The 24,885-nt window shown below is 41.4% G+C and overlaps 1 pseudogene; it reads right to left on the bottom strand.

Annotated features, from left to right (window-relative positions):
- Positions 1-24,381, bottom strand: part of LOC125435389 — a 76,235-nt pseudogene extending 51,854 nt beyond the window's left edge.
- Positions 24,382-24,885: the final 504 nt, after the last annotated feature.

The raw sequence follows: 24,885 nt of genomic DNA, 5'->3' as shown, positions 1-24,885 counted from the left end.
GGCACAAGCCAGATGTCATCATGTGCTCCTCAACATTTATGGGATGTCTGCTGCTGCTGTAGCAAAAAAAGGGGGTGAGGAGACCTCATTGAGCATTTAGCTGTTCTTGAACCTTTTGAGTTAGATCATTACCTCTGCTTTCACCCTATTTTTGAACTTCTCAGTACATTGTATTTTTAGCTCTGTTTTGTTCAAATCTCCCAATTCTATACCCCTTGGGGTTTTTTCCAGTCTATAAATAAAAGCTATGTTGTTTAAGTCACAGTTTACATTTTGAGTGAGACACTGTGATGAGTGGACAAAAGTCCTGCCCCTTTCTCTTAGTCATCAATATCCTGTATCCCTTTTTTATGCATATGTGTGTGTTCATGTGTGCACAGAGTGGGTACAGGCAATCAGGGCCTAAGGACAGCTGAAAGATCCAGATGGAAATATGGAAATCTATTATTCTGTCTTGTGAGATAAGATTTGTGCCTTCAGAGAATTAAACTGATGGAAATTCTTCCTCAGGAGACTGTGCATGTCTCAGAGCCTGACTTTGAGTGTAAGCAGATGAAAACAGTAAACAAATACAATTTGCACCTCCAAATGAATAGGCTGAAATAAATCTGTTTTCAGGAGACTTCATATGTTGATGAGCTTGGGTTTCAGGATAAAGCAGGCTATGTTAAGTGAATATTTAAAAGAGGAGGTGGTGGTGCAGCCCATTACCCCTGAAAAACAGGCTAAGTTACTGGAATCCCCAGAAGGAGTTCGTGCTTACACTGTGAGATTTTGAAGGTTTTGAAAAGGCCCAAGACTCACCTCAGGAATAAAGGAATGATTGACAACTGCTCCCTGCACTCCTGAATTATAACTTGGAACCTTTTAAACCTGCAAGTAAGAAGCTTTTTCCATAAGCGAGTTTGAGTCACCAATTTAGCACAAGTTTTATTGATTGCATATCCAGTTCAATATACACTAAACACTTGCACTACTCAATACTCACTCAGAATATACTAGTTGATCAGAGGATTTGCTAGTAGTTTATGAGGACTGGGAAAAATATGACATAGTTGCCAAATATTTATTGTCTGTTACTTTTCTCCACAGTCTTAACAAGGCAATCTGTGCTGGGAGGAAGGAAGATTTACCTAGTTATAGGACAGCTTTTTGAATATCCCTGTCCAAATGCTTATTAAACTAGAGAGACACATTTCTTTTATTATTAACTAGCAGGGCACCCATGCTTCGCTACACATACTTCATTACAGGCTCTCTATGAATTTTGGGGTGACATTCAACATACTTCTTTACAGCCTGTTTGTGAACTTTGGAGTGATATGCAGCATATTTTCTCACAGCCTGTCTGTGGACTGATGGGTTTGTTTTCGCGTATTTTGCAGCAGCTTCCTGCAGTTGTCTTTTTCTAATGCAATGTGTTATTGCTCTCTTTCACCTGGTGTGCTCCAAAAGACATCATGTGGAAGCAGCCGTTGTATTTTCGGGATGCAGAAAGGAAGTGTTCTGCCATTGGATGCTGATGAGTGAGAAGGCTGTGAAGAGGTTCAGGGTAAGGTTGAAGGGCAGGGAGCTGGACTGTACCACCACTGCAGCACATTCCTGGGAACTCATCCTGCCACTTCAGAGCACAACACCAAGCACAGGGTGATCGGAGGCCGAGAGTAGTAAACTTGTCTGCACAGTAATCAATCTGATGTCCATATGCAAAACCCAACAAATGTTTAGTAGTACAAGGTGATAGTGTGGTTTTTAATCTGTTTTGATTGTATTTGGCTGTAGCAGTGTTGTTAACGTGAGGGTGGGAGGAGGAGTACTTTTTCATAGCCTGTCTGTTAACTTTGGGGTGACATTCAGCATGCTTTTTTGCAGCCTGTTTATTGAAGCTGGTGGTGTTTAACTGTCACCCTTAGAATGTTCGTGCAGCGTGTCTGTGGACTGAGGGGCTGATTTGCCCTTAGAATGTTTGCGCAGATGGCCAGAGATGAGCAGTTAAAACAGTAAATGTGTAATAACTCGAGTAAAATGGAATATTTTGAAAAATCCTTTCTTATTGAGCACTTAAACCACATAATGAACCGGTGTGCCAAATTTCAACATTGTAGGTTCGGTGGTTTTTTAGTTCTGTGCATGAGTCAGTGAGTGGTATTTCGCGTTTATATATATATAGATTCATTCATTCATTCTCTGTTTTTCTCCTCAGTATGGACCTGAAGTGGTTTACAGCCAACATCATTCTCTTCTTTTCCATTTTATACTTACAGCAATCCTTTGAGTTCACTTAGACGGTTGAGGCCAACCAGTGAGTTTCCGTGATAGAATGGGGATTCAGGTGAAGGCCTCTGAGATTCCAGTCGGACATGCTAACCACTATACCACATTATTTCAGCTGTAGCTTTTCTGGACAAATAAAGCCTCACAAACGCCAACTCAGTTATCTGAATAAGCATGCAGTCTTATTGAAAGTTAGGAGAAAGATGACTCATTTTTTGGAATGATCTGACCTTGGATTGAGGTCAGAAGCTCCTTTCCCCTATGTGTTTTTGAAAGGATTAAAAAGTAATTTATTTCAGAAGGCTCAGACAATTAGTAGGCTCCAAGAAGGGATTTGATGGCAGCTTTGATGAGTAGTTTGCTTCTGGCATTTTATGTTTAATTACAATGCTTAAAATATGTTTTCATGTTTGCATGTAAACAGACATTATAAAATATTCCCCACACAGGGCAAGTGGTCTATAAATATACATGATAAATAATCTGATTGTTGCGCCCTCTCAGAACACCACAAATTGCTAGGAATAATAAGGAAAATACCTTAATACTTAAATTTTGGAAAACAAATAGACTCATATCCAAGCAACAAAGAAATCAACTAATTGGAAACTGTCAGGAAAAAAATCCTATCTGATGAAGAGCAGCAGAAAGGTGGCAAGATTCAAAAAAAATGTGTCCCAGATATCCATAGTAAGAAGAAAAAAATAATGGCTATTAGAAACTTAACAGAGGTACAATGTTACTCCAGTTAAATGTCATTAGTAATTTAGCTGATGTTTGTTCAGTTTTCAACAGGCTGTTTACAGTTACAATTTATGGAGGGAGAAACCACCAACACAGTTTTCACTGGTTACTGAACATGCATATGAGGTACAAATGGCAGCCATGACCTCTGAATATTCATTATTGCCAACTGAAAATAGACCAAGCCCCTGAAACCAGATTTACTGTTCACAGGAAATAATAGCCCTTTAAAGTTTAAAGGGCCAAAATACCACTAATCATCTGGGAACAGCTTCTTGCTCCCTAGCTGCCTGGGCCTCTGCAGAAGGATTCCCAATTGAGAATTATTGAGAATACTATTTTCAATAGTGTTATTGAGAATACTATTATCAGAAATGTGGTTTCTGTCAAGGAGGTGTCCAGACAACCATATCCTGTTTGATTACACTAATCTTTGCCTCAATTATTCAAGGATATTCTGCATATAAGATTTGGTTACCTATAGAAAATGCATCTTTAAATCAGTATGATACATCACCATCTCAAGCTTCCCTCCCCCCATTTTATCTTTGATCCTGCCATTCACATATTCCTCAACTTAACTCAACTGAAAGGTATGTCTTTCTATTCTATATTGCCAGCTTCCTGTTATTGTTGATTATTCACACTTGTGGAACAATTGGCAGGGGAAGAAGTTGGGGATATCTCACTAACTTGCTACTAGCAGCATCTGAATACTATCCTAGCTAAGTCTGTTTCTTCTCTGCTTGGTACCTAAGCTTGGTTGTGGCCAAATTTACAAGTCCCTGAGTATGAATAGGAGATCTTGTGATCCATGACTTGCAGTCTAATGTTTTTAAAAGCCTCCCCACTGAAACAGGACCAATTGAGAATGTGTTTTTTAATATAATACAGACTTCTATAAAATAGATTAAAGTACAATTACAGTGACTTAGAAGGGTGAAACTGTGTTTAGGATTGCACTGTTAGTTTCTCAGATGAATATTTAGACCTAAATACTTGGCCAATGTGAAACAGGGAAGCTTTACTTCATTTACTTCAATTGATTTCTGCCAACAAAAATGTGTGTTCAGTTGTTTAAGTAGAAAGTGTACCTTAAAAAGATAAATTGATTCAGATAATTATGTTGGACTTGAATGAATCCTCCCTTTAATTCTTAAATTAGACTTTGCTTATTATAGATCAAAGTGTGTCACTATCACTGCTTTGTAACATATTAATTATGCAATTATCATGTTTTATAATACCCTTTTATCTGCATTTTTTCACACAAAACATGTCTCATCAATTGAATAGAACAAAAAGAAAGACAAAGATAATACTCCTGGTGATTCATCATTGACCTAATGAAGTTACATATTGCCTCTGCCATTTGAAAAAAAAACCAAGTAAATTATATTTATACAAAAGATGTGTCTCCATTATTGATTCCTCAGGGAACAAGGTCCCCCCCCCCCCCATTATATGTTAAGCATATCACATTTGCAGCATGTCCTTCTTTGAAAGAATAGGCTTGGTTCAAAAGATAGAATTCCCATAGTGGTAAAAATATAAAAGCAAAGTGATGCTTCAAGCCTCAGATTTAAACAGAAAGCAAGTAATTTGATTTTATTTGAATCAATCATCTGCATCCATGTGTACCATGGTAGATTTTATATGCTTCTGGAATGATGCATCTTGCATGTTCTACTAACGTTTGGAGTTGATTAAGCACAGGGGAAAAAAACAAATGTTAAATACTCCTGGAGTACAGTGGCGATATGGCACATAATGGTCAGTTATGCTCAAGCTGTTTGCCACATGATTGAGGCAAATGTCTGTCACGGCAAGATTTCTTGTACGGACATATTTCCTCTAGCCTGGCTTTCACTTTCTACTCTCTCTGTGGCAAGCAAAACCACTTGTGTCATGAATTTAATTTACTTCACTGCCAGAGCAGGGCAGATTTGCCAGTGGGCACAGCTTTGCTTGAACCTCTTCCCTCTGCCCATGGTCAGCCTGCCTAGCCTCACCCCCCTCACTCCCTCATACTGCTTTGCATGCTTCCACTTTGCCCTCCTCTCTGTTGCCAACTCCTTCCCACTTCTTAATGTCCCCTATCATTCCCGTTGCCCTTGGTCTCCCCACTCTTGCATATCTTTGATCTTTAGATTTTTAAAAAATTAAATAACTATATTGATATATCAATAAATTAATAACACTAAAATGTAAAAATAATAAGATTCCTCCATCTGTCCAAACACCCAATTTGCCCATGCATTTCATCAATGTTTGCAGCCTCGTAGTTTTATACACAAGCAGTCAGCTATTCCAGATCACACTGGGAAAAGCCAGTTGATCTTGGTGTTTGGGTTTACAGCACATTGGAAGATGAACAATCTTGAACCTAGGGAACTCAGCAAATGATGGTTCATGTTGTCTTTTTGCAGTTACTGTGGTTTGCATGCTGCCATTACTCCCCATCTCACTCCCCCCCAAATAATAGTTCTTTAATACAGTTAATAGTTTTTTAGTACAGTTCGACAAAACAGTTCTTTAATAGTTCACCTTTTTAATAGCAATATATAGATATATCAATAAGATAATTTAAATATTAAAAATTAAAGCATGCATGTGTGATAGAGAACATGGAAAACACCCCCTCAACCCAGATGCAAGCCAAAAGTCAGCTGATGGGTAATGCCTGCCCCACTGCAAACTGAATGGTGGATAAAATTGTTGAACATGCCTTGAAACAAAGACTCCATGGCCAATTCTCTATGAACTCGCACAAACCTCACTATGCATAATCAGCCAGTGATTCAGTGGTGGGATTCAGGAGGTTCGCACCACTTCGGCAGAACCAGTTGTTAAAATGGTGCTTGTTAACAACCAGTTGTTAAATTATTTGAATCCTACCACCATAAGAATGAAGAACATAAGAAAGAGCCTGCTGGATCAGACCAGAGTCCATCTAGTCCTGCACCCTGCTAGTCGCAGTGGCCCACCAGATGCCTTTGGGAGCTCACATGCAGGATGTGAAAGCAACGGCCTTCTGCTGCTGCTCCTCCTCAGCACCTGGTCTGCTAAAGCATTTGCAATCTCACATCAAGGAGGATCAAGATTGGTAGCCATAGATTGACTTCTCCTCCATAAATCTGTATAAGCCCCTTTTAAAGCTAAAACATTCCCTCATTTCAGACGCAAGCAAAAAGTCAGCTGATGGGTAATGCCTGCCCCACTGCAAACTGGATGGTGGGTAATATTGTCTGTCCAAGAAACGGTTGTTAAATTATTTGAATCTTACTACTGCAATCACTAGCGTAACGTCCATTGGGCAGGATGGGCGGCTGCCCAGGGCATGAGACCGTTTAGTCACGTGGGGGGCATGCGAGGGATGTAGTCACGTGCAGAGGTGGGATGCAGCCGGCTCCCGAGAGGTGGTTACTCATTTTTTTTTCAGTGCCGCGGAAGGCTGCTAAGGGCTAGCTCTGGCCCCTCCCCCCCCTTCCTCACCGCCGCCGCATCCCCGCCCTGCCAGGCAAACAGACTTGCAGCTAGCAGCACCTTCAGAGTTCAGGCTGTGAAGGAAGTTGAAGGTAAACAAAAGGAGGGGTATGTACAGTCAGCAGTCGACTCTCAGCAGTCGACTTTCAGCTCTCTCCACCTCCCTTCACACACACAGAGACTCTCTTGGAGCCAGGGAGGTTGAAAGGCCAATGCATGCAACACGTCCGTCTGGAGTCTGGAAAGAAGCTTATTAAAAAAGGGAAGAGACAAGGCAATCCAGCTTCAAGACTCAGTGGGTCAGGAGGCAGCCAGGGACCTTCTCAGCTAAAGTTTGCCTCCTCTCCTCTGGGATGCAAAGCAATCCCCCCCCCCCTCTTTCCCTCTTCTGTCTGTAAAACGTACTTTGCATTTGCTATGGGGGACTAAAAGGGGAGGATAGCAGGTCTGAACTCAAGTGGTTGGCAAACACAGGGCAAGGTATCTCCTCCCAGTGACCCGGTAATACTAGCTCCTGCAAGTTTCCTGAAAATTGCAGCATTAGCCCTCTTTGGAAAAGATCCTCCCCCTTCCCAAGCTTTGTTTATCAGATAGACTCTGTTCCTTTTGAGTCAGAAAGGATTAATGACATCAACCCTCTGGATTTTTTTGTGATCCATCATCCTTTGGGATTCTGGGTTCCATTCAATTCCCACTGCCTCTACAACTCTTGTACACAATCATTGAATTCATTTACTTTGTACCAAAACAAATTTTTTAAAAATATCCATTTTATTTACACTGTAGCACCTTGAGTTCTGCAAATGGAAAAGGAGGTTAAGAAACATTTAAAAATAAATAAGTAAAAATTAATGTTATTTCCCTTGACATCTCTAAAACTTTATGTTGCTATTCACTTTCCATTGGTCTAGTTACAGAAGGAGAGGCCTACACCTCTGATTGGGTGGGGACTCTGCTGCCAGAGCCTTTGCCAATGGCGAGGGGTGGGTGGGATGCTGGCAGCTTTGCTTTTGACTAGAGCCCTTGCAGCCCTAGGTGGGTGCAGAGCCGGTGGGCGAGTTCTGGGCAGGCTGGAGTCCAGCATCTTTGGACTGGATGGTGCTCTTGGGAGTCTGAGGATGGTGGGAGGGGGCTGGGGATTTCTCCCGCTCTCCTGAGACTTAGAGCCCTTTCAGTGGTTTCTGTTGGTGAGGAAAATAACAGTTCATTTGGGGACTTTGTACCTGGATTTCTGCTACAATGTAATGGGTCATTCACTCTTTACTGCTGTCCTTGCAGTGGTATTCACAAGGTGATGGGTCTCACCCAAACATCTCCCCTACTCTGGTCAGGGTGGGTTTTCCAGACTGCAGCTCAGTTCAGATCTTGTTCCTAACGCTTCACCCAGCATCTGTGGCTGGCATCTTCAGAGGTATCCCAGAGAAACTGGTTGCCGTGGGTTTTCTGGGCTGTGTGGTCAGTGGTCTGGTAGATCTTGTTCTAATGTCACTTCTGCATCTGTATTGCATCTTCAGAGGTGTATCACAGAGAAACTGGTTGTGGTAGGGTTTTCCAGGCTGTGTGGCCGGTCTGGTAGATCTAGTGAATGAGCCCTATAATTGTTATATATGAATGAGCCTCTAATGACTTTGTCATTAATATCCTTTGATGTATCTGTGCCTGAGCCTGTGTGGTGCTGCGCGCTTTTCCCGTTTGTCACCGCTTCACATCATCAACTATTGTTTGTTTGTTGGGCATTATTGAACAATTGTGTTCAGCTTTTGGTTTCTCTCCCACTTAAACATGGAGAACTAGCTCGCTGGATCAGACCAGAGTCCATCTTAGTCCAGCACTTACCTCGCAGTGGCCCACCAGGTGCCTTTGGGAGCCTCCCCGCAGGAGGTGAAAGCAATGGCCTCTCAAGGCTCGCTGTCCTAAGCACCTGGTCTGCTAAGGCATTTGCAATTCGAGACTCAAGGGAGGATCAAGATTGGTAGCCATAAATCAATTCTCCTCCATAAATCTGCTGTCCAACCTTAAAGTTATCCAGGTTAGTGGCCATCACCACCTCCTGTATAGCATATTCCAAACACCAACTGCTACACGCTGCATGAAGAAGGTTTCTATTAACTCACTCTTCCCCAGCATTTCTAATGAATGCCCCTAGTTCTAGACAGGGAGAAAGAGAGAAAAATTTCTCTCTGTCAACATTTTCTACCCCATGCATAATTTTATAGACTTCAATCATATCCTCTCAGCTGCCTTCCTCTCCAAAATAAAGAAAGTCCCAAACGCTGCAGCCTCTCCTCATAAGGGAAGGTGCTGCAGTCCTCAATCATCCCTGCTGTCTCTGCACTTTTCTGTCTCTTCATATCCTTTTTGAGATGTGGTGACCAGAACTGAACATAGTACCTGGCAAGGGGTCGCATCTAATGGGTTTTATATATGGGCATGACAATCCTTGTAGTTTTATTATCAACTCCTTTCCCACTATCCTCAAGATAGAGCTTTGCCTCTTTTTCAGCTGTTATGCATTGAGTTGACATTCCCAAGGAACTATCAACTAAGACGCCTAGTCCTTTCCTGGTCTGTGACTGATAGCACTGACCCTATGCAAAGTGAAGTTTGATTTTTTGCCCCCATGTGCATCACTTGCATTTCCTACATTGAACTGCATTTGCCATTTCAGCTCCACTCACCTAATTTATCAAGGTCCTTGGAGCTCTAATCCTTTGTGGTTCTCACCACCCTACACATAATTTGGTATCATCTGCAAACTTGGCCACCAAGCACTACCCACCTCTACTCTGTAGTCATTTATGAATAGGTTAAAGAGCACTGGTCCCATAACGGATCCTTGAGGACACCAATTCCTATATCTCTTCATTGTGAGAACTTCCCATTTATACCCACCCCTTTGTTTCCCTGTTCCTCAACCAGTTTTTTTAATCCATAGGAGGACTTTATTCCTTCATTGCTGAGTTTTTCAACAGTCTCTGGCAGGAGGAACTTTGTCAAAAGTCTTTGAAATCCAAGTAGACAATGTCCACTGGTTCCCATTATCCACATGCCCTGCTTACACCCCTCAAAGAAACTGGTAAGTTACAGCAGGACTTGTCTCTGCAAAAGCCATGCTTGACTCTCAGCAGGTCTTGCTTTTCTACATGTTTAATAATTTTATCTGTAATGATAGATTCTACTAATTTTACCAGGAACAGATGTCAAACTGACTGGCCTGTAATTTCCTGGGTCCCCCCTAGGCCCTTTCTTAAAGATTGGTGTGACATCGGCTATCTTCCAGTCTTATTTATTTATTTATTTATTGTTTAAACTTTAGTACTGCCCCATCCCTGGCAATCAGTCTCTAGGGATGGAGGCTGGGATTTCTAGGATAAGTTGCATATTAAAGTGAGAAGATCAGCAATTTCATGCTTGAGCTCTTTAAGAACTCTTGGGATGAATGCAATCTGGGCTAGATTTGGTAGCATTTAGTTTATCAATGGCTGCTATGAACTCTTTCCTTGTTCACCACTATCTTCGCCAGTTCTGATTCCCTCCTCCTAAGAAGCTTGTCCAGTGCAGAATTTTCCTCACTTCTCTTTGGGTGAAGACAGATGCAAAGAATTTGTTCAGCTTCTGCAATCTCCTGTCATCTTTTAGCACACCTTTATTCCTTTGTCATCTGCTAACGGGCCTACCTTCCCTAGCTGGCTTCCTGCTTTTGATGTACTTGAAGAACTGTTTGTTACTGGTCTTGATGTTCAGAGCCATGCGTTCCCTCATAATTCTTTTTGTCTCCCTTTACAGCTAATCTCTTGTTTCTTTACACCATTTGTGTTCTCTCTCTGGTATTCCTCTTTCATCAGCTGTTGGACTTCCATTTTCTAAAAGACATCTTTTTTTTCCCCTAATAATTTCTCAACCCTCCCTTTGTTAACCATGGTGGCTTTTTTTTTTTGACTGTATGCTTGCCTTCTCCTAAACTCATGGAACACATTCCAGCTGGAGCTTTGAAGACTGTATTTTAAATAACCTCCAAGCATCTTGGACAGTTTTACCTTGATTTTCCTCTTTCAGCTTCTGCACTATCCCTCACCTTTGAGAATTTCCTTCTGAAGGCAATGTAATCATATTTAGTAGTTGTCACTTGTCCATGCAGAGATACTGAATCTGGATAGCATTGTGGTCGCTGCCCCTATCGCTCAACAACACTGACCTCCTTCTCGGCACTCAGGTCCTGGGTGTACCACATCACTAGATTCAGATCACCTCTCCTCCTGGTTGGTTCCACAACCATCTGCTCCCAAGTCACAGACATTTAGCATATCAAGGAATGTTCTCTCCCACTATGACCTGAGGGGATGCATTTTTCCTGTTTATGGGGATAGTTAAAATCTACTTCATTACCACTACATTTTTTTTTTATTGGCCTCTGATTTCTTTTCCATCCAGAATCCTCTTGTAATTTTGGTCAGGGGGACCATAATATATTCCTAATGTTAAACCATGCTTCCACCCCCTGATATTGATATCATCTCACAGTGCTTCTGTAGAGGAATCAGCTCCCCTGCATTGTCTATTTTATGTGACACTATGCTCTCTTTTGATGTAGAGGTGGCCACCCCACCCCCCACACGTACTCTGTCCTATCCTTCCGGTAGAGCCTGTAATTGGGGACAACATCATCCCACTGGTTTGCCCCATTCCACCATGTCTCTGTGATGCCCACTATATCAATGTCCTCCTTCAAACTCTGTACTCCAGCTCCCCCCCATTTTAGGTCAAGGTTTCTACTATTAGCATAGAGACACTTGTATATTCTGTCTCTGTCCCTAACCTGGGATTTATGTGTTTTCCCCTCTAGCCTTTTGTAGACACTATCACTTATCACATTGCTATGCTCCTTGCTTCTTGTATGTGGTTGATTTAGAAAAACCTCTCTCTCTGTCTGCATCCCCATAGATACTGTATTCTGAACCGAAGTCACCTCTGCTCCTGTCGGCTTTCCCCCAGGGATCAATTCTAAAGCTGTTCTGCCACCTTTTTTAATGTTGAGCCAGCAGCCTGGTTCCTCTTTGGTTAAGATTAAGCCCGGGTCCCTTTTGTACAGGCCTGCCTTGTCCCAAAAGGTTCCCCAGTTCCCGGGGACAAATCTGAAAACCCTCTGCCTTACACCACCTTCTCATCCACACATTGAGACTCCTGTATCTCCGCTTTGCCTAGCCTCGGGCTGCAAGTACGATGGAACAGGTAGCATTTCGGAGAATGCCACCTTGGGGGTCCTGATTTTAACCTGTTTCCCCTAGCAGCCTAAATGAAGGCTTCCAGAACCTCCCGGGTTGCCATTTCCTAATGTCATTGATGCCTATAAATCACAACTGTTGACTCACTTCCCAGCACTGTTCGTTGCTAACAGCTTTCTCCATTTTAGACGTAAGCGTGATATCCGCGAACCTTCGCACTCCAGGCAGGCAAGCCACCATCTGGGCCACCATGCCTCTCTACAAAACCCAACTTCTATAATTCCCTAATGATCAAAATCACCCACTACTAAGGAGCCCCCACCTCCTCAGGGTATCCTCAATGCGAGAGGATATCTGACTACCAGCTAAGGCAGGGGTCCCATCTACCGGAGCTTCTTCCCCCACCTCAGACTGGCCCCCTCTGTCTCACAGAACTTATCTCCAAAGACTAAAGCTATTGTTGTTTGTATTTTCTAAAGTTATTTTCTAAAGTACTTTTTTTCACAGTAAAAAAAATTTTTTTAAAGCATTTTTTTTTATTTCTGTTGTGTTGGATGGCCCATTGGTGTGCTCAGAGTTGTGAGTTGGGGCATATTGTATATTGTGATGATTTAGAAATGACCTGGGGCAAAAAAAAAAAAAAATTAATCGTGGTGGGGTGGCCGGCCAAGTATACAACCTAGGTTTGCCCAGGGCTACAAGTTTGCCTCATGCTACTTCCTGACTGCAATGATTTCTAGTGTTATCTGTAAGTGAAAGGACAAGAAAATTGAAGTAGGTACTTTCCCTTCCCTCTAAAGAAACCATACTGTTTGCATTGTGTCTGGTGGTATGGTGGTCTATAGATCCCTCCTCAATCAAGCAGATGTTCCACAACTTTGATCAAGGTATGTTGAGGGTTAAAAACAGATGAACCACATCTATGATTAGATCTTTCCAGGTTTTTTTAAAGAACATAGCAGTTATGCAGGTTTTAGCTCTTCTCCTATATTTGATTGTCTGATCAAAACTGTCTTCTCCCTGGATTATTAAGAGAAAATGACAAAAAAAAATAGGTGGCTGCTTCCCCCCACCACCTCAATACAAGAAAAAATTGGATTTAAGCACAATAGCTATTGATCCTGGGACAACAATATTTATTTCAGAAGAGAAACAAAAAGTTTTTGGCTCAACCTGTGACTCGGAAACCTTATGCTTTTATTCAAGACCTAGTAAAATGTAGAGAAGTGATTCCCTATGGTTTCTTATTTTTTATTTTTTTGGTGAAATGAGGGAAGAAATAAATATCTGAAATCAGCAGGAGAAGCAGACTTCCTGGTAGTTTCATAAACTGTTGAATGACATTTAAATATTGAGAATGTAAAGACCAGGCATGCATGCTGTGAAGACTTCATAACATTAAATGCTAATATCTATAAAACACAGCAGCTTCAACTATTTATGAATTGCCATTCATAAATCTTTTTGCTGAATTATTATTGCTGCTTTTATCTTCAAAACCTGGAAATGTTTTCTTTTTGCCATTTCATTCTACCTTCACAAAACATTTTGATTCACTTGTTCCACTTTTACTTTTGTAGTGACATAAATCTAAAGGCGGAGTTCAGGATGTTCTTGAAAGTTAAGGACCAGCACATATAACTTGAATTACTTTATTCCGTAATGTAGCACCATTTACCTAATGTTTACTGAAGAAGTATGCCACTTTTAGAAATGCTATATTTTTCTAAATATTGAACTTTTGAACTTGAAAATGTCTTCCGTATTTCTGTAAGTACATAAATAATACCTTTTACATCCTCTGTTGCATAACAGCCAGTTTGACTCAAAGAAAAAAAGTGTTATTCTTAGCCAGAGAAAGTGTGTAACCATAAAAAAGGAACAATCAGTCCAATCCAGACTAGGCTGTTGGGCAGGGATGGCACCAGTCCAGAACCGCCTTGCCCCTCCCAAGGGCTTTCCCGCAGCACGGGCAACATGGACTTAAATGCAGTATAAAAAAGCACCGAGAAGCCTAAAAAGTATACATAAAACATTTAATGTGTTTACCTTGCATGGATTTGTTTTTGACCCAAGTTACTTTTCCAAGTTCCACAACTTTTACACAATTGATTCATTGTGTGTAACATTTATAAAAACAAATATACATATAGAACGAAAACAAAAAAAATCTGCAACACAGTGAAAACATATGCAAAATAGATTTAGGACAAGATAAAATATTATGGTCCCCAAATGGAAGCTGTAGGGACCTGATTCAATTAGGTAACGTTTCTTGACTCTCACTGTCCATACTCAGTAAGAAATACATGCACTAGTTATGTGGTGAAATAATTATGGTCCACTGTCCAACAAGAGGCTATGAATCATATTAAATAGCTGGCCCTAAACTAACTGGGAGACAAGCCACTCCTGCCAACCCGACTGGGTAAACAGCGTCTGCCAAGGTCCCCCTCCTTTGGCCGACAAGATAACTCCGCTGATGGGGCCAACGCCTCAACCTCCCACCTGGGAGCTGGCATTCCCGCTTGGGGGCTTGTTTGGGCTACCCTCTCAAATTTCTTCAATGCCCCTCCCAATTTTCCACCTGGGCATTTGTACGCAGTGTTTGGGGGGCATGTGGAGCTAGGGAGTGGGTTGCCCCCTCTTCCCTCCACCCCTTATGGGCATTGAAAGGGCTTAGGGTCTTTGCTATCACGGGTGAGACGATGGTCCCCGTAGGCTGGCTTTATGGAGGTGAGGTGGTTTACTGGGGGTCACCCGGGTTCCTCCCTCTTTGGGCCCATGTTGGGCACCAAAGAGGTGGCTATGCTTCCGGCCTCTTGGTCCAAGGCTTTGTTAGCACAAGGTCCGCCTGATGCAGCTCAACGGTAGCCTATTGCATGACTGGGTGGCTTCAGTGTGGTAGGGGCATCAGTGGATGGAGTCTTTTGTGTTTGAGTCTGGATTCATTCACCAGGATGGGAGTAGCCTCTGATGAGGTCAGGGATTGGGTGTCCCTGAGCAAGGAGCCTGGAGGTGGGGTCGGCGTTGGTGGTGCCAAAACTGGATGTAGAATGTCACCTGTTATTTTACTGTTTACGCAGAGCTGCAGGAAAGCCGGAACCAGGATAATTGGGCATAGCAACGTCCACTGGGCCTGCGTTTACACACACTCAACAACTTGGGGTGCAGATCTGGCCCTTGGCAAGGGCATGGATGTTGTTTGGCATGGCCAGTGGGGTATGCACTGGGAGGCCTTGTTGCCAGCCATATGGGAGGCACTTCAAAGGTTTGGTGCACCTCAGGGGCTTGTAATTCACTTGAGCGAGAATGACCTCCCAGGTTTAAAGGGCTTGGAGCTGTCCTTGCGGATGGCAGCCGGCCTCCATGAAGTCCTGGAATTGCTCCTGGACGTTAAACCATTTTGGTCTCGACTGCTCCCACATCTTCTCTGGAGGTATGCTTGGAAGCCAAAGAAAGTGGATGTGGCATGCGGGAAGATGTGTAAGGCAGCAGCACAGGTGGCCTGGGAGCTCTGTGGTAGCATCATCTTGCACCCTGACATAACCACCCGGGACCGTGCGCTCTTCTGTTCTGACGATGTGCACCTATCTGAATGTGGACTGGACATCTGGCTACATGCCATGAGGTGGGCACTCTTGGACTGGTTGTAGGGTTTGCAAAGCTGTGGCAGGAGCAGAAGGGTCACCTCAGTGGTGGTTTGGGCAGAGGAGCACATCTTTAGGGGAAGTCCGAGCTTGTGCACCAGTCCTCCCCATGATTGGGGGCCTCCATAGGAGGCTTGGGGTGGGGCGGGCTCATGGTGCATGCCACGGAGGCCTCTGCAATTCGAGCCTGACACCCCAGCAGGAAGGGGGCCACAGCGGACGGGTGCCCAGGTGGCCCAGTACCTCCTGTCCTCCCCAATATGGATTGGGGTGTGGTGCTGGGGTCAGCCAGGGGTGCTGACCAGCCACAAAACAGATGCGCTCCACTTGCTTGCCCAGCTTCTGCCTCAATAAAGGGCTGAGGCCCAATTTAATTCCAATATGTGTCATGTGGTTATTCACCAGATGGAACCTCTGTACCTCTGGGCACAATTGTGATGAGATTAGTCCTGCTCAAGCTGCTAGCTTCTTTGTCAGTGGTGTGGTGATGAGTCCCAAACTAGTTTGATCCATGCAAAGATAGGGAGAAGAGAATCTGTTCCCAGGTCAAGATTGTTGCAAGGCATGAAGGAAAAAAAGGCAAACTAAAATGGAGGCTTATTGGCAACACTCTATAATATTTATAAGACCTTTTCTGCCAGCATCGTAGAGGAATTTTGGGTAATTCTAATTCTCCATGCAATTTTGTGTGGTCTTTAAGGCAATAGGGCTATAAATATTAAGTCACCTCATCTGAAGCATCATCATTTGGTAGAATTTGCAACTTCAAAATAAAAGCAATTCTGATCTCGGAAATCTTGCCCTTATTTTGCCTTAATCGGTTCTGTGACATTTTTACATACCTTAACAGGGTTGACTGTATAGTATTTTGATGTCTGCAATCACCTGTTAGTTGGAATGACAATTCCTATAAGTACCTTTTTAAAATGTTGCTACAATTCCCATAAGTACCTTTTTAAAATGTTGCTAAAAAGACAGATCAGAGAACAACAGGAGAAAATAATGCTTTATCATCTTTGAACCTCATTTGTATCCTCTCAAAGTTAGTTGATTCTGTTATTTTAGGTTGTATAAAAACAACACAATGGCTTGACTGCAGAGTGTGAACCCATTGGTACGAATAAGTTGTAGAACAAATACATTGGTTTGAGTACATCACTCATGAAAGGATCTTTATGTTGAACATATGCAAAGTTCAACATTTTTGCAAATGTTGATAAAATCTGAAGAAGATGGATGCAAATTGTTTCACGAGACCAAGATCCCCCTTTTGCACACACACAGAGACAGTATTTTTTGGGTGGCTTCCAGGAATGCCTGTTGATATACTTTGATCAGGGGCCAGGAACCTGACATCATTTGACTGCTGTTATTCTGTTCTGACTATGTTTTACAACTGTTTAGCAGTTGGAGCTTTTTACTTTGCTTTTTTGGCTTCCTGCCTGTACCTCAAAACAATGTATAATTAACAAGTGGAGGCAGAGTTACATACACAGGAAGAAAGAATGGGGAGGCAGGACAGAAATACATAAGGGCATGTCAACATCACAGTACCAATGCTTTAGTTCAATCCCCATTGTTCTTGAAAAATACTGCTTCCCCCCCTTCATCCTCAACTCAATTACTTTGTAGGAAAAACCACAATCCATAAAGCTTGCTATTCAAATGGACTAAACAAAGCAACAAAGTACTCCTACTTACTTTTACTGACCCAGTTGTTCAAACTTTTAGCCCTATACCAAATATTCCAGAAACTAACCACGGGGTGCCATTTTCTATCCACTGATGCAATTGTATTAATTTGCTCAGTTCAGCCAAAATACGGAGTTTGAAGAGGGGTACTCTCCCTGGATAAAAAGGGAGACCAAAAGAAGAAGGTGACTTCTTCAATATTGTCCACTGGAGGGGAGAGAGGCTCCTGTCTAGAGCCCCTGGCGGGGGACTCACACCCTACCGGGCAAAAGAGACAAGGAAAGCACACAACGGTAAGCCATAAATGTGGCGATCCCCCTCCCCCTCTTGCGGTTGAGGCTGACAAGCCATCCCACCGTCCCTTTCCGAGGTGCTGGTCTCCTCTGCCGCCCAGGTGACCCCTTCCCTCTCTCCAGTCCCCTGAACCGGCGCCGTCCCCTCCGGGCTTCCACCACTCCCTCCCTCCCCCCGTCCCGGACAGCCTCGCCCTCCCGTCTCACTCTCCCTTAAGTCTCTTTTCCCTGGTGGGCGGGGCGTTCCCGGCTTCGCGGCCGCGCCCGACTGCCTGGGCACGCTGCAGCTGCGTTGGTGGCCTTACGAGCCGCAGCTGCGCCGTTTCGCCCCCGGCCGGCCGGTCCGACTCCCTGCCGGGGCTTCCCAGCCGAGGCGGACCATCACCAGGCTCAGCTGCCGGGTCACAACAGGCCCCGCCCCCCGGCTGGAGGAGTCCAGGGCGAGCCGTCACGGCGACCCCCAGACAATAAACCTAAAGCTCTGCAATACTCTAAAAACAACTAAGGACTTAGCAAAAGAAACTATACATTCTTGGAACTGAATTGGAGTGGGCATAGTGGCAAAAGAAAGAATTCTAAAAAGACACTTGCAAAACGAAGAAAAGAAACAAACGGCTTACTTACAAGCCGGGGCCAGTGGAGTTGCTCCCAAGTTGCAGGGGAGGAGGTATTTGTGGGGAAAGTAAATGAGAGCAAGCATGTGCAAATAAGAAAAAAAGAAAATAAGCATACATAGTGGTGGCGTCTGGAACAGCAGGAGAAATATTGGGAAACGGAGTGAGCATGCGTGGATGAGAGACGAGATAGTGGATTGCAGTTTGTGGAGAAAGTTTAACCTAAAGCGGGAGCAGCAATGCGTTGAAGGAGCGACATCAGCTTAACAGATTGACATAAGACTCAAATCAATTGAGTGTTGAAAGAAACGAGAGAAAGGAAGGAATAGAAGAAGGTTAAGAATCCAAAATGCTCAAAACAACACCAAGAAAGCAAAGTAAACCAGATAAAATGGAGAAATCAGATATGGAATCAAAGATGGATCAGATGTTGGAAATGATGGAAATGATGGAAATGATGAAGAAAGAAACAAGTGTAAAATTAGAAGGACTGGACAACAAAATTAAAAACCTTGAGAATTGAGTGGAAACAAAATTCCAAAAAACAGAAAATGAACTGAGTATAATGGGGGAAAAAAGAATTTTCTCAACTGTGATAGAAACCACAGTGAAGACACTAGAAGATAAATTTGAAGAACAAGATAGATTAAATGGAAAATGGGAAAGTAAAATCAATTTATTAGAGGAAGAAGCTGAAAGGACTGCCAAACAGTGTGCTCTACTTGAATTACGACAAAAAAGAAATATTTTAACATTTAAAGGAGTACCAGAAGAAAAAAAAGATTGAAAAAAATTATACATCTTGCAAAATTCTTGGATATGGAGGAAGAAATGTTGGAAGAAGACATATCAAGAATTATAAGAATACATTTAAGAGGGAATGAAGAACTTAATAAAATAGAGATGTTTTAATTTTCTTTTCTAGAATGCAAACACGAGATGAAACATTGAAGAATTCAAAGAAGATGAAAATAGACTCAAGAGACATAATAATAAAAGAGGTACTGATTTGGATTTTGAATAGGAGAAATTACAAACCTCTGATAAATTTTTGAGAGAAAAAGATATCACCAGATGGGAGGAAGTGGAAGGACTGCAATTAAAATACAATAAACTTCTCAAGCACAAAACTTTCTTGAGAAAATTAAGAAAGTCTTTGAATAAATTAATAACAGGAAGTGAGAATGAATTTATATTATTATTTATATGTTTATTTAATTGTGATCAATATGATTTCTAAATTTATTTCATGGAATATAAATGGGTTAAATGTACCAGAAAAAAATGTACCAATTGTATTAATTTGCTCAGTTAAGCCAAAATATGGAGCCATCATTTATGTTAATGATGGTTAGCTTGTGAACCTGGGAGCTCACTAACAAACAAACATCCAATTACTGATCCCCTTCGGGGATGGGGCGGTATAAAAGCCTCAGAAATAAATAAATAAATAAATAAATAAATAAATAAATAAATAAATAAATAAATAAGACCCTAGTAGAATAGCCCATTAAAAACAATAGCTTGAAATAACTTCAAATGAAATAAAAGTACTGGAGTGTAAAAAGAAATACAAACACAGAGAAAATATCTACTGTATCCGCTTCATTATGGGCTGAGTTCCAGTCAGGTATAGTTTGTTATAAGGAAAAATATGTATGTTTGAGGATTTTTCTTCCAAAATTCAGTTCAGTTATAAGTTATAATCACTGTTCAATTATCAGCTTTAAAATCAGTTATATAGGCAGTGTGGTGCAGGCCATGGCAGTGAATGAAGTGGGATGAACTGCTGTTGGGGAGCAACTAAAGTGGAAGAGGGTGAAAAACCCACACTTCCCCAAATTTATCCGTCTGCAGTTACAAGAGATTCCCATTATGACCTCTTGCATATAGCCCATCTAAAGGGATGCAGATGACCAGAAATAAGAACCATATCCAGAAGACCAATCATCTTAGCAGTACCAGTTTGAATCTCAGTTTGAGCCAAGGGAGAACCATTTCATTTTTAATAGATGTTCGAATGTTACACTTTTTAAAATACATGCTTGTTTATTTACAAAAATGTGAGCAAATATTATACAGGTTTTGAGGAGTAGTATCTCTCACTGTCTTCCGCATCCTCTCCTCTCCTGGTTTATCCTTTGCATAATAGTTCATGAATATCATATCCACTGTTTCATGATAATGGTTTACAAGTTCTGAAATTATACAGGTGCTAAATACTTCACAAGCCTCTAGTATCATTTGCTCCAAGCAACAGATATAGCACTATGGTCAGCACTTATGTGGCATTCAGTTGGGCTTAGTTTTAAAAACCATGAGAAAAGCCAACCATGGATTTTACAGCCTTTCAAGCTTCTGTGTATAAATACCTTAGCCATGTGAAGCCTTTTTAAAAATGATATATATTTAACAAGCATTCCAAATTAAACTAAAATATAAACTGTTACATCTATTTTATTTATTTTTTAAGTTGATTTACAGGCAGCTTTCCAGGTCTTGGACTCAGGACAACTTTCAATGGTAGATTCTGAACAGGGCAAATATAACGAGTGTCGGTCTGGCAATCAGGGAGAGGGCTGTGGGTGTTGACATGGGGATGCATGTCATATCAGCTGCATCAGCAACATTTCTACGTCACTTCCAGGTAAAATCTGGAAGTGACAAAGAGTAGTTCTAGGAATCGCCAAAAACTCCATGGTAAAACCATGGTAACTATAGAATTTTACCTTTTTTTAGCAATTCCTATAGCTACCTTTTGTCATGCTGAGTTTTAATTGGAACTGATGTAGCAACGTTAATATTTTTATTTTATTTTCTTCCCACTGCCTCTCTAAGTGGCAGGGTGGCAAGTCTATTGTTGGCTTCTTTGATAATTCAACAGAGCCTCTGTGTTCAGAAGTAGTGTCCTTATACAGGAATTTACTTAACATAGGAGGAATAGCAATGGTTCACCGCTTATAAACTGTTACAAAGCATCTAGCTGGCTACTGCTGGAAACAGAAAAATGGACTAGATTACATTTGTCATGATCCATAAAAGATTTTTCTTATATATTGTCAGAAGGTTCAGGAGTTAAGCTTTGAGATCAACACCACATATAGACTCCTATAAAACTACAGTGCAAACCCTTCTTCCCTATGATTTTCCTTCAGAGACAATTTATTCTCCCAGCTCTACAGTATAAAATCTAGCAAAGAGGCATCACCTAAATCTGCAAAGTAGAATGCAATTCTCCATTTTATTCAAATAACCCCTAGATACCTTGTCAGCAAATGTCTTTGTTCCTGTATTACTATTTGAAACACTGACTTACAGCAGTATCAAAAAATCTACTGGAGACAGATATATCTACATATCTGATTTATTCATGCAATGCAAAAAATACATGTATTTTGAAATAAGAAAGTAAGAATGCATCTTTTGCAGGAATATTTACAGACCATCATATTTAGATGAATAAAATTTACATTTGAAAGTTACCTTGCTTTGACAACAATGTTGCCATTGTTTTAGGCTTAATCTCAACTCCATTGAATATCTTCTTGAGAAGAATGGCAATTTGAGTTTGTGTGATGCATTTAAAAATTTGCTGAGATTCTTTCCTGCTAGAGAGGAGAAAATACATATATATAACTATCAGCAATGTGCTTGCAAGCATGTGCCATATTCCTGTGGTGGTCATTGAATTGTATATCACAGAAAGAAATAAAAGAGACACAACTACTGGAAACTGCATTTATATTCTTTCTAAAGTAATACATAACAAGCAATGTAGAATAACAGGGTGAATTGCACTGTTTGACTTGTAATAGGAACCAAAATAATCTAGACTACTATTAGGCTGGTTAAGGGGTTGGTTACTAATTAATTTCCACCAATTCCACCAATTCACTGCAGACACCTCTCTTCCCACTGCATACCTCTCTCTTGACATTCCTCAGGGAGGTCAGTGGGCTGTAGGAAGAGCAGGAATCAGGAAACTTCCATTCACTGATGGAAAATTTAGTCTGGGCCCAATTCAAAGATTACTTCTCACACACAACTGGATAAACACTGGATTTCAGTCAGTATCAGAAACTATGTTATATAGTTGACAGACTGGATGATTTGGAGAGGATAGGATGCAATCTGATGAAGGAAGCTTTGTATATCAAAACTTATACTCTAGAAATTTTGATTACACAAAAGGCATTTGCTGCATGATGGGGGCAAATGTCTGTTGCAGCAAGATTTCTTTTACAGATGTATTTTATCAAGCCCCACTTTCACTTTCTAGTCTCCCAGTGGCACTTGTAGCATGAATTTAATTTTGCTTCACCACCAGAGCAGGGAGATTTTCCAGTCATCACAACTTTGCCCCAGACCTATTCTCTTCTCCCACAGCCAGCCAGGCTTTCTCCTTTCCACTCCTCACAGTGCTGTCCATGTCTCTCCCCGTTCCATGTTGCCAGCTTCCTGCTTCTCTAATGCTCATTTTAAGATATCAGTGTATTGACATAACAGAGCTGGCTTTTGCAAGGAACAGCACAAACAGGGTATGTTTCTGTCTCAGCCCATCTCTCTTACTCTGCTTTTAAAAACTTTTTTTCAGACACCTCTTTTTTAAACAAGCCTCTCTCCCACTGCTGCAGTGAGACACAGGTTGGGGGAGGGGGAGAATATCAGTTCTTACAGAATTGGGACTACTGAGTGTTATGAGATCTTTGCTTTTAAGAGGGGCATGTAAAAAGAACCAGGAAACAGAGACCTGTTGAGTTGAGCTGCAAGGGAGGACTGGGTTGCCTCCTCACATGTAAACAGAGAAATGTGAGGAGATCACACTTCAGCCCCTCTGCGCAGCTAGAAATCCTAAGTGTTCCACGAGTAATGAGCCATTTTGAGTCTTTAAGGTCTTATTGGACTCTTATTTCTACTGAAGACCAACATGACTACCAACCTGAAACAATCTACACAAAAGTTAGGCAAACCTGGCATCTCAGTCCTAAACACATTACTTGGAAGTCACACTGGTTTGGAGCAATTCTTTTGGTACATGTTGAGAGTTGGAGTGTTATTTGAGTGGAAACAAATGTCTTGGAGCTGGCATACCTGAAGGATTATCTACCCTCATGAATTTACCTGCTTCCTATGATCATTTTTTTGAGGTCCCGCTTTGGGTGTTCCTGTATTCTGAGATTAGATTGGTGGCATTCCTGGAGAGGGACTTCTCAGTCATGGAAACAAAGTTCTGGAACTCTCTTTCCAGAGAGACTTGCTTACCTCCTTCTGTTGTTGTCTTCCTCAATGGCATTCATTTGGTGATCCCTCCTTCCTGCCCAGTGTTTTGATTGCTGATTTTATTATCCTCATCTCTGCACTAATGGTGAAGTTGGCCAACTCTGAAAATATTTAAATCCAGAATCACAATAAATAGGCAAGATATTTCTACGAATCTGTAAAGAGACCCAGGTTTGCAGGAAAAAAAGTGAACTCTTTAAACAACGGAGGTTTTAAAAACCCAAAAATGAAAAAAGGAGCACTTGCAGTTGCTTCCCCCCATAAACTTTGCCTCCCAAGACTCCACAGTCAAATGTCCAGAAATTTTCCTAAGTGTAGTTGGCAAGAAGGTAAGGGAGCATGAAAAAGGGAGGGACTATGGGGCCTTTCAGAAAAGGAAAAATAAGAAATAGTGTGTGTTGGGGAGATGGGATGTCTCTCATAAATTGCTGTGGGCTCCTGCTTATATATTCTAATAACAAAATTGGCTGAATTGCTAAGTCTGAAACCTAAAAAGAATACTTGGGGGAGGGGGCAGTTAAAAAAAACTGCAAAATAATAAAAGGAACATTTGTAGCTTCAAAAACAGAAACCCTCAGTGCAATTGCTGGACAAGCACAGTATTTGAGGTTTTGTTTTTATCAATAAAAGTTAGGATGAGGGGGCAAGACCCATTCCAGAACTGCTTTGGCATTTGAGGGAGGATGTCAAACACAGGTCTGGGGGAGTGACTTGAAACCACTATTACTGCAAAAACATAATTGAAAAATGTGTTCATTTTTACTGTTTATCCAAAGGATTCAAGATGTCTTACAATATAAGAAGAAACATATAGGCAACAAATTTTAAAACACACCTGCACCTTCAATTCCATCACAACAGGGTTTGGGATTATAATTCAGCCCTACACTGGCATAACTCAGAGATACTACCTACCAAACAACCTAAGAACACAAATGGCCACCCACAAGACCTATTTAGTCCATCTAATTATATTTTAAAGGCCCTCAATTAATACTTCCTTTCAATAGCACCAAAATACCATCAAAGTATAGGCCTTCCTTATATTGGGTTAATCCAGATGAAATAAGCAATTTTTTACCAATTACCTTTTTTCACTGCAGGAAATCTTCATGTCTTTCTCCATGCTCATTTATCCCTCAGGAGCCCCATTTTGCATAAATCAGTGGGAAACAGGAGGGAGGAAATTTTCATGCAGCTGATAGAAAATTCCCATTTGGACATGACACATTCTTAAGAAGACCATTCCAGAGAACTGGTGTCATGGGTGATAATCATACCTGCCCTGAAGTCCTTAACATTGTCAAGAGAATACCACAAATAATAGATATGTCATGTTTATCTGTTTCTGAATGTATGTGTAAGCTGTTTATTTGCGTTTTATATTTCAGACTGATTCTATAATCATTTTTCTTTATTCATGAAGGGGTATTTTTAGAACTAAAGAAGAACACTGAACACAATTTTGCTTTCTGCTTAGCTGTTAATATGCAAATAACTTTATGATCCTTATTTTATTAATTCTTGCAACAACCCATTACATTCAGGGTAGGCATCACATATTCATGTTAATTACTAGGTTTCAAAATCAAGTAATGTTTACCACAGATCAGTCTTCACAGACACTATG

Source organism: Sphaerodactylus townsendi, linkage group LG06 (assembly GCF_021028975.2).
Source record: "Sphaerodactylus townsendi isolate TG3544 linkage group LG06, MPM_Stown_v2.3, whole genome shotgun sequence".
In the NCBI taxonomy this organism is placed as follows: domain Eukaryota; kingdom Metazoa; phylum Chordata; class Lepidosauria; order Squamata; family Sphaerodactylidae; genus Sphaerodactylus; species Sphaerodactylus townsendi.
Note: the sequence above shows the minus strand (reverse complement) of the source record. Positions and strands in the feature narration are given on the sequence as shown.